We start from the raw sequence: 17,101 nt of genomic DNA on the forward strand, positions 1-17,101 counted from the left end.
TCAAGTTACCGTATTATCTACAAATTTTAGTTGGTTAGAATCAAATGTCTAAACTATCAATTTTACAATAGTTTAGTCATACTTAAAAAAAAATAGTTCAAATATTTCCAATTTAGTCTCCAAACTTTAAATGTATCAAAATAATTTAATCCTATCATAAAAATATTGTTAAGATTCAATAAGATTTCTAAATAGACAAATAAGTTAATTAAGAACCATATATTTTATATAATTAAAAATTAAATTGATATATACTAAAGACACATAATTGAATTTTTTTTTTGCAAAGATTAAATGAATTTCTTTTATTAATATTGTTATTGTTGAATGAGAAATTTTGGCAACGTCATTTACTAAATTAATGACGAAATTCAAAATCATTAAATTTGAGCTCAATTAGAAGTTGACATTTGTCCAAATTGAAGTTGAAGACAAATTTCGATGATGCCACGTGATTTTATCATGACCGTTGAATCAAATAAGATTAATTTGGTGGAATTTGATATTATTATTTGGGTCAAAGCCCAACTAAACCCAAAATATGTTGAATTTCACCCAATTGTCAAATCAGGTCTAAATCCGATTAATTGGGCTCAAAGGCAAACCCATGGACCAACCAAGCCCAAGTCCAATTAATTGGATCCAAAGGCCAGACCCATGGATTAACCAAACCCAAGCCCACCTGTGAACTCTAGAAATAGAAAAGCTCTCCTCATTTAGAGGGGTCACCATTTTCTACATTCAGAGAGCTTAGGGAGAATTCATCAACAAGCAGAAGTAAGACTCCTGAAAGCAAGACTCCTGAAGTTGCACTCTTCTAACTTCTACTTCAACTCTTCCAAGACTTCTACTTCTTCTCTTCCAAGACTTCTACTTCAAGAACTTTCGGTGTTTTTCTTCTTCAAGTCAAGCACATTCACCTAACTAAGAGAAAATCAAATAATCAAGTATTAGAGATCGAACCACATTGTATCAAATCAACTTCAACTCAAGTTCAACTCCACGAAACACGTTTCTCCGCATCAACTTCAACATCAACATCAACATCAATATCAATTCAAATTCAACTCCACGAAACACGTTTCTCCGAAAACCTCCTATGAACAGTTATTTTTAAACTTATTTGATTAGAAAAATATAGTTAGTTCAAAATTTATTATTCAAATATCGTAGTTTTATTAAGAGACAATGTTCATGGATCCTCCTCTCTTCATATTTTTAGCCTTGGTTAAGTTGGTGGTTGGATGGTGATCGACCATTACATGCCCATTACAATAGAAACAAATATGGGCTTGTAATTAGATTACAATCTAACTCATTCCAATCCATAAAAAGCTCTTCCAAGAAAATCTTTTAAGACTATTTGTTTTAAGATTTTATAGATGTTTAAGAATCAAATATTTAATTATGTATGAGAAATGTGAATTTTATGAATAAAAATTATGTTTGTATTTAATTTATGAAAGTAAATATGTCAATCTTATATAATTGTAATAGATTAATAAATTTGATAAAATTTAATTAGTTAAGAATCCATAATAATTTTAATTATAAATATTTAAAAATTGAGTAGTTTATAATTAAAATTAACCAATTAATATATTTAATGAATGTCATATTAATTATAGTCTAATACTTAATCGTTTTTATAATTAATTAAGTTCAACATTAGTAATTGTAATTTTATTTAAATAATATAAGAAAATATAATTTAATAAACAATATACTATATAAAAAGTGATAATGAGTTTAAAATATGATATTTTAGTAAAGAATATTAATAAAGAATATTAAAAAAGTTTTATAAATATGATAAGATAATAATAGATAAAGCAATAAAAAATTATTCATAATAAATATTTAACCAATTATAAATAATCAATAAGGATGATTATATGTTAATAATGAAAGATCAAATTAATGTTAATCTCAATAAATAATGCTTGATTATAAAAAAAATAAATAATCAAATATTATAAAATAAAATAAAATTTTATACTAAGTAAATTTAACTAATTCTCGTTTACTAATTAAATAAATTAAAGATATAGTTAATTAATTAATTATTTATGTGAAGAAGTAATTGCATTGTTATTATAAAAATAAGTTAAGTTTTTGTTATTTATTCAACGAATTTAGTTAATGAACTTTAACCTTATGTCTACTTGGTCATAAATAGGGAAAAACCTGAATGTTTAATGACTAAATGGAATCTGACATTTGGGGTGTTGAATCCATATCCGTTACGTAGAATTTGAGATAAAAAGATTCGAACCACAAACCTCGTATTTTTTTATACACTCGAATATTAATTAAGCAATGCTGCGAAGCTATTACTTTGGATATTGTTCGAGGATGGTTCTCATCTCTTAAACTTGCAACATTTGAATAATAAGTTTCAAAACTATTCTACTGTCCTAATAATTTTAAAATAAATAACAATATCAATGGGAACAAAAATTAAGATTAAATTGTTACCATAATTTTAGAAACCAAGGACTTTTACAAATTTGAAAGATCATAAACCAAATTATTACCGACTAAAATTTATGAAATAAGACCATATTTCATCATAATGAAATTTCATTGGATTAATGTAAAGATCTTAATGAACCTATTTAGAATTACGAATTTGTGACGTTTATTATTACCATTACCATTTGATCTTAACAATAATGATAACGGTAACCGTAAATGTAACAATAAATGTGACAAATTCATAATTATCGGTAAAACTATCTATAATGATAATAATAAAAGTAATGAATCCCACGTGATTTTTAAACACAATCCACCCTCCACCCCACAGTTCATTAACACATGTAAACAACAAGAAATGCAATGAACTAGCGCCCACCTTTCATGTTACTCCATTGATGAATTATATTTCGTGACATGAATGGCTAGCTTTGTTTATAAAGCATTAAAAGAAGATAAAATTAGATGAAAAAATTTGAAAATTGTTTAAGCCCCTTGTTAAAATTGAAATATGATTTGAGCATATATAAGATATGTGTCAATTCAGAATTCAATACAGGGCAGAGTTGGGTAGATGGAAGAGTGTTATTTGGTAAAGCAATTTCAGTTTTGGAATTGAAAATTATGTGTGTTTCAAAAGGAGCAGGTCATTTCAGCAGTTATGCTATAACCACCCACTTGTCTCCCTCTTCATTCTAGAGAGAGAGAGAGAGAGAGAGAAACTCAAATATCACTCCTAAAAAGTTGCCATTAACAACACCAGCTCAGTTTGTTTTGAAGTAAGGAGGCAATGTCATTTCCACCCAACAAACAAGAACCCTCATTAATTTTAGTACTAATGCCCTCTCCAATCCATTATTGTTCCTCAAAAGCTTTACACAATCTTAGAACAACAACATGCTCTGCTCTGTTCAATTACCAAAAGCAAACAATAACTCATCCATCCATCACCATGAGCAACAAACACATGTAATCAGTCATAACAATGTTGTTTATGATGAGCAGATTTTTGGAAGAAAAACAATGGGATTTTTTATTCACATCAGAGAAACCCCAGAAACAATCCACTGACATAACATGAAAGAACACCATTATTGTCAAGCCAACAAATTCTAAGAATACAAATGGAATTCTTTAGGGGGGGAAAGAAAAAAAAACAGAGGTCTTACACAGAGAGAGATTGGAGCTTCCATTGAAGAAGAAGAAGCATCAGCTTCAGAATGGTCTTCAATGGCGCCGCCACTGCCACTGCAATAAATAAAGCCGATTCCGGCCAAAAACCAAAGCTCCGATTCAAAAGAAATCTGCTACCCCTGCTTGCAATTTCGAAGAATTTCATCGTTTAAATGAAATGAATCATCAATTTGCAGTAGCGATTTTTGGGTTATGGACATGGATCGTTGCGGAATGAACCAGAATCTTCTTCTCACTCTCATAAGACGGAAGAAAAAAGAAAACCCTAACCTTTTTTTTTCTAGCAATTTCAAACCCTAAAGCTCTAATTTGAACGAACTCATCCATGGAAAAATGAAATTCGATCTACGAATTGTGATTCCAAGCAACCTGAAACCCTAGAATCCTACATTCCCACTAGAATTAACCCTTTTTTCTTAGCTGCACACAAGAAAGCAATTGACATTTGGCACACAGATATTTGTACAAAATACGATGAAGAAGAAGAACAATAATAATAACCCCAACCCATTACAACAATTAGCGAGGATCATCTTCCCGCCGTCCAGAACCACCACCGCCGGATAAAGACGCCAGTAAATTCAGATGACCAGGAAGGTAATTTCCCACTCTGGCCGCCGACGCCTCTCTAATCGGCTGCTGCTGTTGGGCAAACAACGACGAATGTTGAGAAATCCCCCCGGGTTGAACCACCATCTCCGACGGAGCCGCGGCGGCAAAACTCCAAACCTGCCCATAATCAGGTCTTGCAGGAATCGCCCAGTACCCACCTGGCCCCGTCGGACCCACTATGGACCCAACCGCTTGACCCACTCCTAACCCATCGTCTTTACCGTCATCGTCGGACCTAACGCGCTTGCCGAGAATGAACGGCGTGGGACCGGAGAGAGCTTGAGGGCGAGAGAGGGAGAGAGTAGAAGTGGTGGAAGAAGGGGAAGAGAGAGAAGAAACAGAGCCGCCATTTCCTCTTACGGAAAGAGAAACAGAGGAGAAATTAGCAGGGGTTGTACCAGTGCCAGTAGCGGCAATAATGGAAGGTTCAGCTTGACGAAGGAGCCACTCGATGGTTTGGCCATCGGATTTATGACCAAGCTCTCGAGTCAGCTGAAATACTCTTGCGGCGCAGATGATGGGCATACGGATACGGCGGCCACGACCGTCGACTTTACTGTGACGGTCCTTAGAAGGGGGCTTTTTAACGACGAGGGCTCCGTTGGTAGAGGGCTGATTCTTGTGGGTGTCGATGGCGACGATGGTGCCATTGGAGACGCCATTGGCGTTGGTGGTATGATCGGAATTTGACATAAAGAAGAAGAAGAAGATGGGGATATGGGTTTTGTTTGTGGGATAGAAGTGGGAAAAAGAGAAGGGTTAGAGCTTAGAAGGAGATAGCAATGGCTGCCATTGCTGAAGGTAGGGACTAGGGAGAGAGGGAAGAAGAAGAAGGGTTTTTGTTAAAGGGAGGGGTAATTTCGGAAGAAAAGAGGGCTAATGATTGAGAGAGGCAGAAGCTGGTGGAGACAGAAGGAGGGCACATGGGTGGTGGGGTCCACTCTTCATATCCCCACAGCTCATACTCTCTCTCTCTGTTGAATAACCTCACTCTCTTTCTTCTACGCGTAAATTCCACGCGCTTACTAATTAGGTTTAGGTTCAATTGTTGTACATGGAGTTTGTTTCATATTTATTCTTGAAAATATTTTTTTTATTTTCATTTTAGTTAAAATAAGATGAAATTTTAATTGGACCTTTAGTATTAATATTGTTGAGGATTGAGGATTCGATTAACGTAGAGGTCGAAACTTGAGAACTCGACAAACAAAGAAAAACTTGGAAATAATATGTATATTAGGGTTGTCGAGGGTTGAAGTTTCAACATACGTAAGTCAAAACTTCAATCCTCGACAAGGAAGATAAGTGGGTGAAGCTAATTTTGTGATGAACATCTCGCTCGAGAAAGAAATCTCGCTAATTTTGTGATGGGGATCTCGCTCTATAAGGTAATCTCGCTAGAAATGTGGGCTGAATCTCGTAAGCATCGGAAGACGGTTTGTTAAAGAAATACTTGAGGATCTTGCTCATGAGGAGGATCTAGCTCATAATTGTCTTCACTTTATTTACTTTCCATAGAAATATATATATATATATATATATATATAACAACAATAACAGAATTTTGAATTGTAAGAGAGAGCGAGATTCTGAGCGAGATTGTAAGAGAGAGCAAGATTGTGAGTGAGAGCGAGATTGAGTTTAATTTGTTGTTATTTTAATTTGAAAAGTTTAATTTGTTGTTATTTTTAAAAATAATTATAAAAATTTTAATTTATGGTTATGTTTAAAAATAGTTATAAAAAGTTTAATTTATTGTTATGTTTAAAAAGTCGATGTTCATGAAATTTAAAAAGTTTATGTTTATAAACTAAAAAATTTAATATTTTTTATTATACTTCTTATAAAAAGTATAAACAAAAATTTGATGTTTATCTTTTTTTTTTTTTTTTTTTTTTAGAAAATGACAGACAAATGCTTAGGTTTTTTGTTGTTTACAAATGGTAATATGATTAATACAAAAAAGTTGTACATTATTATTTTAATTAACTTGTATATTATTCTTTTAATTAACATGTACATTATTCTTTTAATTAAGTTGTACATTATTCTTCTAATTAAGTTGTATATTATTCTTCTAATTAAGTTGTACATTATTCTTTTAATTAAGTTGTACATTATTCTTCTAATTGAGAAACAAATATTTTTTTAATTGAGAAATAAATATTTTTTTTCAGATCATGGCTTTAAACCCAGGACCTGTTGATCCGATGTTTTATACGACCAGTCCATTCATCGATCATCTGTTGTATGGTGAGATTGTACTATTGGATAAATATCTTGCAGGCGTCGAGAGGCAATTCTCCAGCGCACTATCCTGCTCCACCCTTGAATACTATCGCTACTGCGCACATTTGGATTCTATGGGGTTGTCAGATTAGGATTTATTCGGTTGGACTGGCATCTGATCACAACTTTGGTTGAGAGATAGAGGCCCAAGACGCATACATTTCATATGTCTATTGGAGAGTGCACTATCACTCTACAAGACCGAAGTGTTGTTGGGGTTATCTATTGACGGTGAGCCGGTCACCAGAGTGATGTACGATGACTGGTTAGAAGTTTGTCAACTGTACCTCGGTGCGACCCTACCTGCCGACAAGATTAAAAGATTGAAGTTAAGTTTAATATGGTTAGGAACACAATTTCGTGAGCTCATAGATGATGTAGACGAGGAAACCGTCATAAGATATGCGCGAGCATATATATTACAAATGATGGGTGAAAGTCTGATTTCAGATAATTGAAGTCATTTTGTTCACTTGATGTTCCTGCCACTATTAGCTAACTTCCATGATGCGGGGCGGTATTCGTGGGGTAGAGCATGCTTGGCATGGTTGTATAGACAACTATGTAAAGCAACAAGACCTGAGGTTCGAGAGATAGTTGGGCCTCTCATACTTTTGCAACTATGGGCTTGGGAGCGATTTCCAACAATGGCTCCACAGCTACAACATATTAATGACGCTCAGTTAGTTGAACGAGCCTACGATTCTCGGTATGTTGTTTTAATTCAATTTAATTTTTATATCACTGATCTAGTTAATTTAAATTCTAAATTATCAATTTAAAAATTTAGGTGGAGAGACAAATTTTGTGTGACTAGGATAGCCACACATGTAGTTAGCCAATATAGATACATGTTTGATCTGCTTCAACCTGAACAGGTACATTACACTGAACCTAATTGATTATTTTTTACACATTTTTATTGTATTTATCTTTAATATTCTCTAATATAATATTTTGTGTTTCAGGTTATTTGGGAGCCATACAAAATTATTATGCATACTTTGCTTATTTTTGTACGAATGGTCAGAACATATAGTGGACGATGAGTCATCTCATATGTTTTCACATTAGTGAGTGGCATATTCCTGATTGGGTGATGAGACAATTCGGTTTTCAGCAGGATGTCCCATCGCCTTGTAATATTGAACCCGTACTGCATGATATTGACCTAAGGACTGGAGATTGGTCTGAAAAAGTTTCACATTTGGTAGTGCGATGGCACTATCGTGCAAGGTTTATTGCAGTGGGGGTTTTTCTTGAACAGTTTGACACAGATGTCACTCCAGAATATATTCATTGGTATAATAATATCAGAAGGCGCTACGTCACTTGTCCGGGAGCAGCTGTGGGTCATCTGGTAAATGAATGAATATTATCTAATTATTTTTAATTTAAATTAATTTTAAATATTGTCTAATTGTTTTGTAATTCATAGATATCAAATAATAGTAGACTCCGTGAGGTTGCGAATGATCCGAACCAGGTTCTTGCTATATGTAGTGACAACCAAAGCTATATGGAAGAAATTCATTATATGTATGATATATCTATTGTTCCTCCACCAGCTCCTAGACGTAGAAGATCTGTTCGGGAAGAGGATGAGTTTGATGAGGTTGTACATAATGTGGAAGAGTTGCCCCCTATGATGCAGACGTAGAGTTAAACTGATTATGTTAATCCGATGATGATGATACTAGCATTTGGTTCAGGACATTATAACTCAGAGGTACCAGAGCAACATCAAGAATAACCCGAACAACCTCAAGTTCGACGTGGATGACGACAACCAGCTCGAAATCGACGACGTCCGCCTTGTGGGATACATTGATTTTTGTAATTATTTTTATATAAATGAGATATTTAATTTACATTCTTTTTTTTTATGAGATATTTTTTTGTTAATTTATTCTTTTTAGAGTTTAAATAAAATAATAAATTATTTTTAAAAATTATTTTTATAAAATGAAAAATTAAAAAAAAAAAAAAAGGAAGGAAGAAAGAAAGAAGAAGGACAATATGTAATAATTAAAAAAGAAAAGAAAAAGGGAAATTTGTACGGATGACCCAAAAATTGAAGTGTAGCTCTCTATCAAAATCTTACTATCTTGCTATCTTGCTATCTTGCTGTCGCTCTTGCTCAAAATCTTGCTCTCGCTCTCTCTCTTTTATTTTTATGAGATTAATTTTTTTAATTAATTTTTTTAGAGTTTAAATAAAATAATAAAATATTTTTAGAAATTGTTTTTATAAAATGGAAAATTAAAAAAAAAAAAAAAGAAGAAAGAAAGAAGAAGGTCAATGTGTAATAATTAAAAAAGAAAAAAAGGGATATTTGTACGGATGACCCAAAAATTGAAGTGTACTCTCGCTCTCTATCAAAATCTTGCTCTCTCTCTCTTTTATTTTTATGAGATTAATTTTTTAATTTATTCTTTTTAGAGTTTAAATAAAATAATAAAATATTTTTAGAAATTATTTTTATAAAATGGAAAATTAAAAAAAAAAAAAAAAAAGAAGAAAGAAAGAAGAAGGTCAATGTGTAATAATTAAAAAAGAAAAAAAGGATATTTGTACGGATGACCCAAAAATTGGAGTGTACTCTCGCTCTCTATCAAAATCTTGCTATCTCTCTCGCTCTCGCTCTCGCTCTCGCTCTCAAAATCTCGCTCTCTCTAAAAATTATGGAAACCTCTCAAAATCTCGCTCTCTCTCAAATTCCCGTTCTCTCTCAAAATCTCGCTCTCTTTCATAATCTCGCTCTCTCTCAAAATAATAATGGAAACCTCTCAAAATCTCGCTCTCTCTCATAATCTCACTCTCTCTCAAAATAATAATGGAAACTTTGGAAAAGCGAAAGGGCAAGATCCAGTGTTCAAAATTCAACCTACCTTGGTCGAAATTTTCAAATTCTGAACCCTTGACTTATTAAAAAAAAAAACAACAATATTTTTACAAATAGTTTGAAAACAACAACATTTTTCTAAATAGTTTCTAAAAGGACAATATCCTTTTAATTTTCTCAATTTTAAATGACCATAGATGTTGAGGTAAATGTTCATAATAATGTAGTTTGTAGGGGTGTTTAAATTATTACGGTGGAGTTAGTTTTATTCTCGATTTGAGTTGAGTTAAATTTTTTCCATTTTTATCAAGTTGGATGGAGTCTATAATTTAATAAATTTAGTTTCTCTTTTATAATTAAAATTGAAATAATATTTTAATCTTTATACTTTGAAATTTATTCAATTTCAGTTTATGTATTATTAATGATTCTATTTTAATCCATGTAATTTCAATAAATTTTAAATTTACTTCTTCAAAGTTAATTTTTATTAAAATTGATTAAATAATAATAATATTTTTCATGCAAAAAAAAAAAAAATATAACATGTGAATATGTTTTCAAAACTTACAATAAAAATGTTAATAGATAACAAATTTTTAAAAAGAAAATCAACAACAAACTAGCGTTGGGAACTACATTTAAGATGGACTAAAACTAGATAATTGTAAGTGAAATGACTAAAATTGAACAATTTTAAAGTATAGAAATCAAATTAGAATTTTAATACATACATACATATATTATAAGTTTTAAGTATTTTAAACTAAAAAGAAAGAATAACCCGATAATCTCAATTTCAAAGAGTTGGTTGGAGATTGTGCTTGAGTACTTCGAGCAGCCAATCCAACCAACCAAAATTTAAAAAATTCTTTCAATCTAACTCAGTAAGCTGTGAAATAAGTTGTAACGATGATCTTAATCTTCTATGTAACGATAAATAAATATAATGTATACCTTATAATTTTGCATATCAATTGTGACATCAGTTTTCGTTCTTTATTTTAACGGAGAAGTTTTCCTTTTTGAGCAATCTCAAAATTTGTGTACTTTTTGGAATATTGATATATATAATAAAAATTGAACTTTTCAAAGGTTATAAGCATAACTGAAACAAATATCCAAACTTATGGATGTTTTTGTACAACTTAACCTCTAAATTGTTTTGTAAGTTCTTTTTGTTTTGAAATTATATTTTGTTCCACATATCTCGAGACTTGTTAGTGAAGAAATCGAATTCCTCAACAGAAATGCGTGAACGCATGTACCAATAAAATTAGTTTTGAAAAATTTAAAAACAGATAAAATATATAAAACATGTACAAGATAAACATTAATTCTACATCGTGCTATTAGGGAAAGAGAAGAACTTATCCTTGAAGATTTTCTTCTTAGAAATCCTCCCCATGTCACAAACACTTTGTAATGTGAAATTCTCTCTCGAACTTAAAGTTACTTCCAAGAACACGAACAACCACAAATAATGGATGAAAACCTTGCTATTCTCTGTCAAGAATCGAGATGGTGGGATCTCACTTCTTTTCTTAATGTGAAAAGTTTTTATAGAGAACTTCTTTTCTATAACAACTTTGAGAGAGAATTCTTTAATATGCTGGAGAGAAAAATGTAGAGAGCTTCTTTTTACATATTTCTGCATAAGTTTTCTTAATGTGAGAGTAAGAAAGAATTGGTTGGAGGAGAAGTTACAACTCCCCTCCACCAATACATAGAACTATTTTAGGAGTTATTCTCATTTAATGTATATATTAAATTTATATTAATTAATTAATTATTATATATTTAATTTCATTTGAATCATTTTCAAATAATATTCTCTCACATAACCTATAGGTTCAATATGAATATTATTCATATTAATTTTATCTATAGTTTTATATAAATCCAATTCATAAATAATATATGAATCTTATTCAAATATTTATTTCTCTCATATAACTTATAGTTTTAATATGAATCTCATTTAATTTTAGCATATAGTTTTGATATGAATCTCATTCTTATTTAATATTTGAATCTTATTCAAATACATTATTCTCTCATATAATAAAGTATAATTTTGAATCTCATTCAAACTTAACTTTATATCATAATGTATCTATATACATTATATTAACTGTATCTCATACAATTAATTCTCTTATATAATTTGAACAATTCAAATTAATCCAAAATTAGATGGTTTTTGTGTTTACCCTTAGTGAACTAATAGAGGGACCTGATGAACCTACAAATTAGAAACTCCAATGATACAAGATCAATTAATTAAACTTTTTAATGCATTAATCAATATTCATTAACTGTAGGTCACTCCACTAAAGACCCACAACTACACTCTTCACATTGTAGATATATTTATGTGTCCATGTATAACTAATCAACAATAAGTCGACCATTTACTAATAACACGTCATTACAACTGGGTCAAATTACCGTTTGGACCCCTCTAATTACATTTAGCTCCTTGAGTCTCACTGATCCTAACTTGTTTATGGTCCTACCATAAACAAAAATCTCTTGGGCCAATGAAAGGGAGAGACCCCATTGTTCAAGACATGGAATCAGCACTTAAGGGAGCAATTGATCTACTTATGTTAAAGATGGGAATAAGAGAATTATATCTTGTGTAGTTATATTTCCAGTTCCCTAATTAGAAAAATCCCAAAAATAGTAGGTTTATTGAGTCGGCGAGTCGGGCCAGTCTCACCCATACAAATCAAAAGACTACCCTCATAGACAAGAGCTCATAACTCACTCAAGATTGAGATCGAGTTGCCTATGGTCATCCTATGAAATGTTAATCTCTTCGTCCAAAGATGTTATAAAGAGAGATTAATCATTTCGTGGTCCGCCTCGCACGTCTCCACCTGAATGATTAGTATCAAATAATTTGTAGAACTTTACAACTCTTGTAACAATTACAAAGTGGGTCGTATCCATGGTGTCACAAGGATAATGGACCCAACTTATTCATATACTACAAACCATTTAAGTTATTACTTAAACATGGTCCACCTGTATATCTACCGCATACGGTTTAAGTTCATAAAATAAACCTGGATATTTTTTTAATGGATAATTGTATATATAAAATAAGCAACCATTATTTCAAATAACATATTAACTATAAAATTTTAGAGCATACATCCCAATAATTATATTATACTTATTAATATTTCTAAATGTACAAATTTAGATAAGTTACTTTTAATAAATCTTGAAATTAATCTCTACAATTAGTTTATTGTTATTTTTTTTAAAAAAAATAGTTTCTATGAAGTTTCTTCTTATTCAGAACGTATTCTTATTTTATCTTCTTCTAGTGAAAATTATGATGATTATTTTCACAAGTAGGGTTATTTTAAAGATTTATTGTATTTTAAAAATTTATTGAAAATATAGAAACTAAAATTGGACATTTGTAACGTGTATTAAAATATAATGAGACCAAAAAGATAGTAACAATATTTTTTAGAACAAAGTGATGGGATTCAACTTCTAATTTCTAAGAAGGGTGATTTATTATTGAGCTTAAGGTATAAAATATTAACCATGATGACACTTTAACCAAATTTTAAAATCATTACTATGGTATGGTCTGAACTTATTTTCAATTTGATTGCTATATAGTTGTAAGCATATTAATTTGACATTTTTCAGTTTATTCAAATCTTGTAAACTTGGTGTTAATGTTTCAAATCATAAAATACTTTCGATTTATGTGATTTTTAAGTTCTTGTTTTAAAAAAACGGTGAATAAAGTTACACTTTTGGTCACATAAATTCGATAGCATTTTAGTACATGAGTTGTCAAATTCCACATTTTAACCAATTAAATCTTATTTCGTTAGCATTTTGGTTCCATTAATGACAAGAAAAGTTGACATGGTATTTTATATATATTCTCTTTCTCCTCTTCCTCTGCATTCTCCCTGTTCATCCATAGCTATTACTACGATCGAACTGTTATTATTGTAGTTGTCTTATTATTATTATTGTTATTTTCAAATATGGTAAAATGAATTAAAATATTTACGAATATAGCAAAATGTCTCTGTTTATTAATGATAGATATTGATAGACTACTATAATTTATGATCAATAGACGGCCACATTGTTGTAAATGTCTATCAATATCTACTAGTGATAGACATTGATACACTGCTGTCATCTATATTATTGTTGTAGATGTCTATATATAATTGCCTATCACTGATAGACGGTCAAATTTTTCTATGTTTAAAAATATTTTCAGTAATTTTGTCATTTAAAACATTTTTTTTATTATTATTGTGATGATGATGTAAACTTTAGGGAAGAAAAGAGCGGAAAAATAAAAAAGGCTAGGTTTTCACGAATAGAAAAAATGCTCAAATAATTACAAACCTAGATTTATTTCTACTCATAAAAAGTAAATAGATACCATTCAAATAGTGAGCAAATTTTAACCAAATAACTTAAACAAATTAAATACTATAATAACAATTCGATTGAATGGGATGACAGTTTCTCATTCTGAATCTGTAAAATCCAAATTTTGATCAAATCACACATCGCAATATACTAAGCCTTCTAATTCTTTAAGAGGTTGATCTAAAAGATTAGCGATATAACTAGGAAGACGTTTCAAATACCACACATGGGTTACTGGGCATGCCAGTTTAATATAGCCCATTTGATATCTTCGTATCCGAGAATCAACAAATTCGACTCCGCATTGTTCACAAAATTTCGAATCTTCTTTTTGATCTCCGATTACTCGAGAATTTCCATAAGCACAAATCCCGCTTTTTATAGGCCCAAAAATTCTCTCACAAAATAATCCATCTGGTTTTGTAATGAAAAGTATAGGGTTTTGTTACCTCTCCAACTATCTTGCCATTAGGTAGGGTTTTATTGGCCCAAGCACTTATTTGTTGAGGAGAAACTAATCCAATTCGAGTGAGATTGTCATGGCGCAAAAGCAGATATGGTCCGGTATTCCCTTTTTCCCTGTATTGGTTATGTTCTTTATTTCTCGTCTAGCAGAAACTAATCGAGCTCCGTTTGATCTCCCAGAAGCGGAAGCTGAATCAGTTGCAGGCTATAATGTAGAATATGCGCGGGATGCGATCCTTAATAGTCCACTGTTGGCGGAAGCCAATGTCCCGGGGTCCCGGGGACTCATTCTGACTGAAACAAGGGGTGGGTCTTTACCAACTTTCAAATATTCGCGATTTTAGGGAAGCCAAAAAACGTGAGCGCCGGGAGCAAGCCTTATTAAAAAAAAAGCCCATCTCGAACAAAGCAAGGGATTGAGCAGCGCGAAAGCCGTCGACGATAATACTCTAATCTAATAAGGGCGTATTATCGTCGACGGCTTTCGGGCAGGGACACCAACACCTTTTGGCAACACTCGATTCGTCATCCACTGATGCAGAAACAATTAGAGGGTTTAAATTAATCCTTTCCGGAGAATTAGATGGTCTTCCCGAACAAGCCTTTTATTTGGTAGGTAACATCTTCCCCTGCGGATAGGTGATCAACGGAGACTAGTGCTTTTGCTGTTGTATCGGCTTGGCAGGTAAGCTACCTTGATCCGTCTCTGGTTTCGATTCGTTATGCTCAGCACCTTTCCTATTAACTGGGAATAGTCCTTCTATTCATTGCCTTTCCTTCTTCGTCCAGTAAGGTATGAAGCACTAGCTCAACCACACCAGATTCTAGCAAAAAAGCTTTTCTTCCAGGGTAGTGAGAAAAGAGCGGTTAACGGAACACTGACATATTCTGATTCACGAGAACAAGTCATTGGGTTACAGACCATCAAATAGTCCCAGTGATCCCGGACAAGCAGCATCTATAAAATCTAATATAATCTAACATCTTCTTTTTCTTCTCTTGTTTTTTTTTTTTTTTCAAAAAAAATTATTTTCGTCTTCTCCTTTATTCTTGTTCCTTTCTCCCTCTTTCCTCCTCATTTCTCTCTTACCACATTTATTTTTTAAATAAAAAAATTGCACGGCCTGATTTTTTTTTTATATATATACTTTTAATTTAAAAAAATGGAGCAGAAGCGAAGGACCAAATGCTGGATGATTATTATTATTATTATTTTTAATATTAATCGTGGTTTCAATGGGAGAAAGGAGGAAAAGGAAATAAAAGAGAAAAGAAGAAGAAAAAATTTTTAAAAGGAGACAATGACGGTAACAACCATATTGATGTGTAGAGGGAGAAAAAGATAGAAAAATAATAATATTAAAAATATATTTCTACTCATCAAAATTATTGCTTTTAACTTTAGGTTAGAAAATTAATGGAAAATGCAAGACCATAATATACTAAATTCAAATTATGGTTAAAATGTTGAATTTAAAAATTCATAAACCAAAATGCTATCGAACTCAAATGTGAATAGTATAATTTTTTTTTTCTCTTTTTTGTTTGCGATTTATATTAGAGGATTACGTAAAAAAAAAGAAGATATAATGACATAACGTCTACCATTAAATTACATTTATACTAAATATCTCATATTTGCTTAACTAAAAAAAATTACAAGTAAATTAATTAGTAATAAAAATTATATCTTAATATTTAAAAAAGTTAAATTAAAAGTTCAATCATTGCCTTGCTTTTTTCTAGATAAGTTCAATCGTTGTCATTTTTTTCCACAGTTAAATGTTTATGATAGAGATAATGACTCTCTTATCATCTTCACAATTGCATGATATTATTCATTTTGGATATAAAATCTCATGATTACAATCAAAAGGTCTCATATCAATTAAGATAGTTGTCCTCATTTATATTCATGATTATCCATTATCTAATCCATGTGAGACTTTGGTCGCATTTCCAATAGTTAAAGGTATTACATGTTTGCTCCTTGTATTTATAAAAAAATAAATTAAAATAATTGTATGAACTTTAGTATTCTTTTATTTTAAAAACATCACCATATGTCCTTAAACTTTCAAAATTTATTATTATAATTTGAACATAGTTTTAGTTGATAAACGTAGGTCAGTTTTTTTTTATGAATTTTCAGACAGACATTCAATATATATATATTTTTTTAATATGATTTCACTTTTTTAAATTATCCAATAGAATATTGTCAATAAAACTTTAAAAAAATCCAATACGGTTTTCTAATACCCTCTATATAGGTGGAGTTTTATACATCGAAAATGTTCAATAAAAAATGTAATCTATTCAATTGATTATTACTATTAATTTTAATTGATTATTAAACGTAAATATATTAGCTATATTTAATAAATTTCTGTATTTACAATTAATATGTTCTATTATCTTTAACTATTTAATATAAAATTTTATTATTTTATTATTAATATTCTAATTTATTTTTAGTAATTAAATTAAATAATTTTAATTGACCTTTAATGTAAAATTATTCATTTATTTTTTTTAAGTGGTTAAATAATTAATTAATATAACAATATACTAAATAATACTCAATTTTTTTGAAGAAAATTTAGTTGAGTAATTATTTAATTTTAGTTTGTATATACAAAATAAGTAAAATGAAGGAAATTCTTATAAATAGAAAAATCTAAAAAATATTTAGATTTAATAGCAAAAAGTTGGAACTTTTTGCTATAAAATATAAATATTTTTAAATATTTTTTATATTTAAAAAGACTCCTAAAATAAATCTAG

General features: G+C 30.6%; 1 pseudogene across 1 annotated transcript; it reads right to left on the bottom strand.

Annotated features, from left to right (window-relative positions):
* Nucleotides 1–3,484: 3,484 nt before the first annotated feature.
* LOC120081940 (transcription factor TCP21 pseudogene) lies at nucleotides 3,485–5,164 on the bottom strand (annotated as a pseudogene). The gene has a single exon (XR_016530410.1). The product of XR_016530410.1 is annotated as a transcription factor TCP21 pseudogene (transcript).
* Nucleotides 5,165–17,101: the final 11,937 nt, after the last annotated feature.

This window comes from Benincasa hispida, chromosome 7, assembly GCF_027475165.1.
Source record: "Benincasa hispida cultivar pf3 chromosome 7, pf3_genome.v1.1, whole genome shotgun sequence".
Classification (NCBI taxonomy): Eukaryota; Viridiplantae; Streptophyta; class Magnoliopsida; order Cucurbitales; family Cucurbitaceae; genus Benincasa; species Benincasa hispida.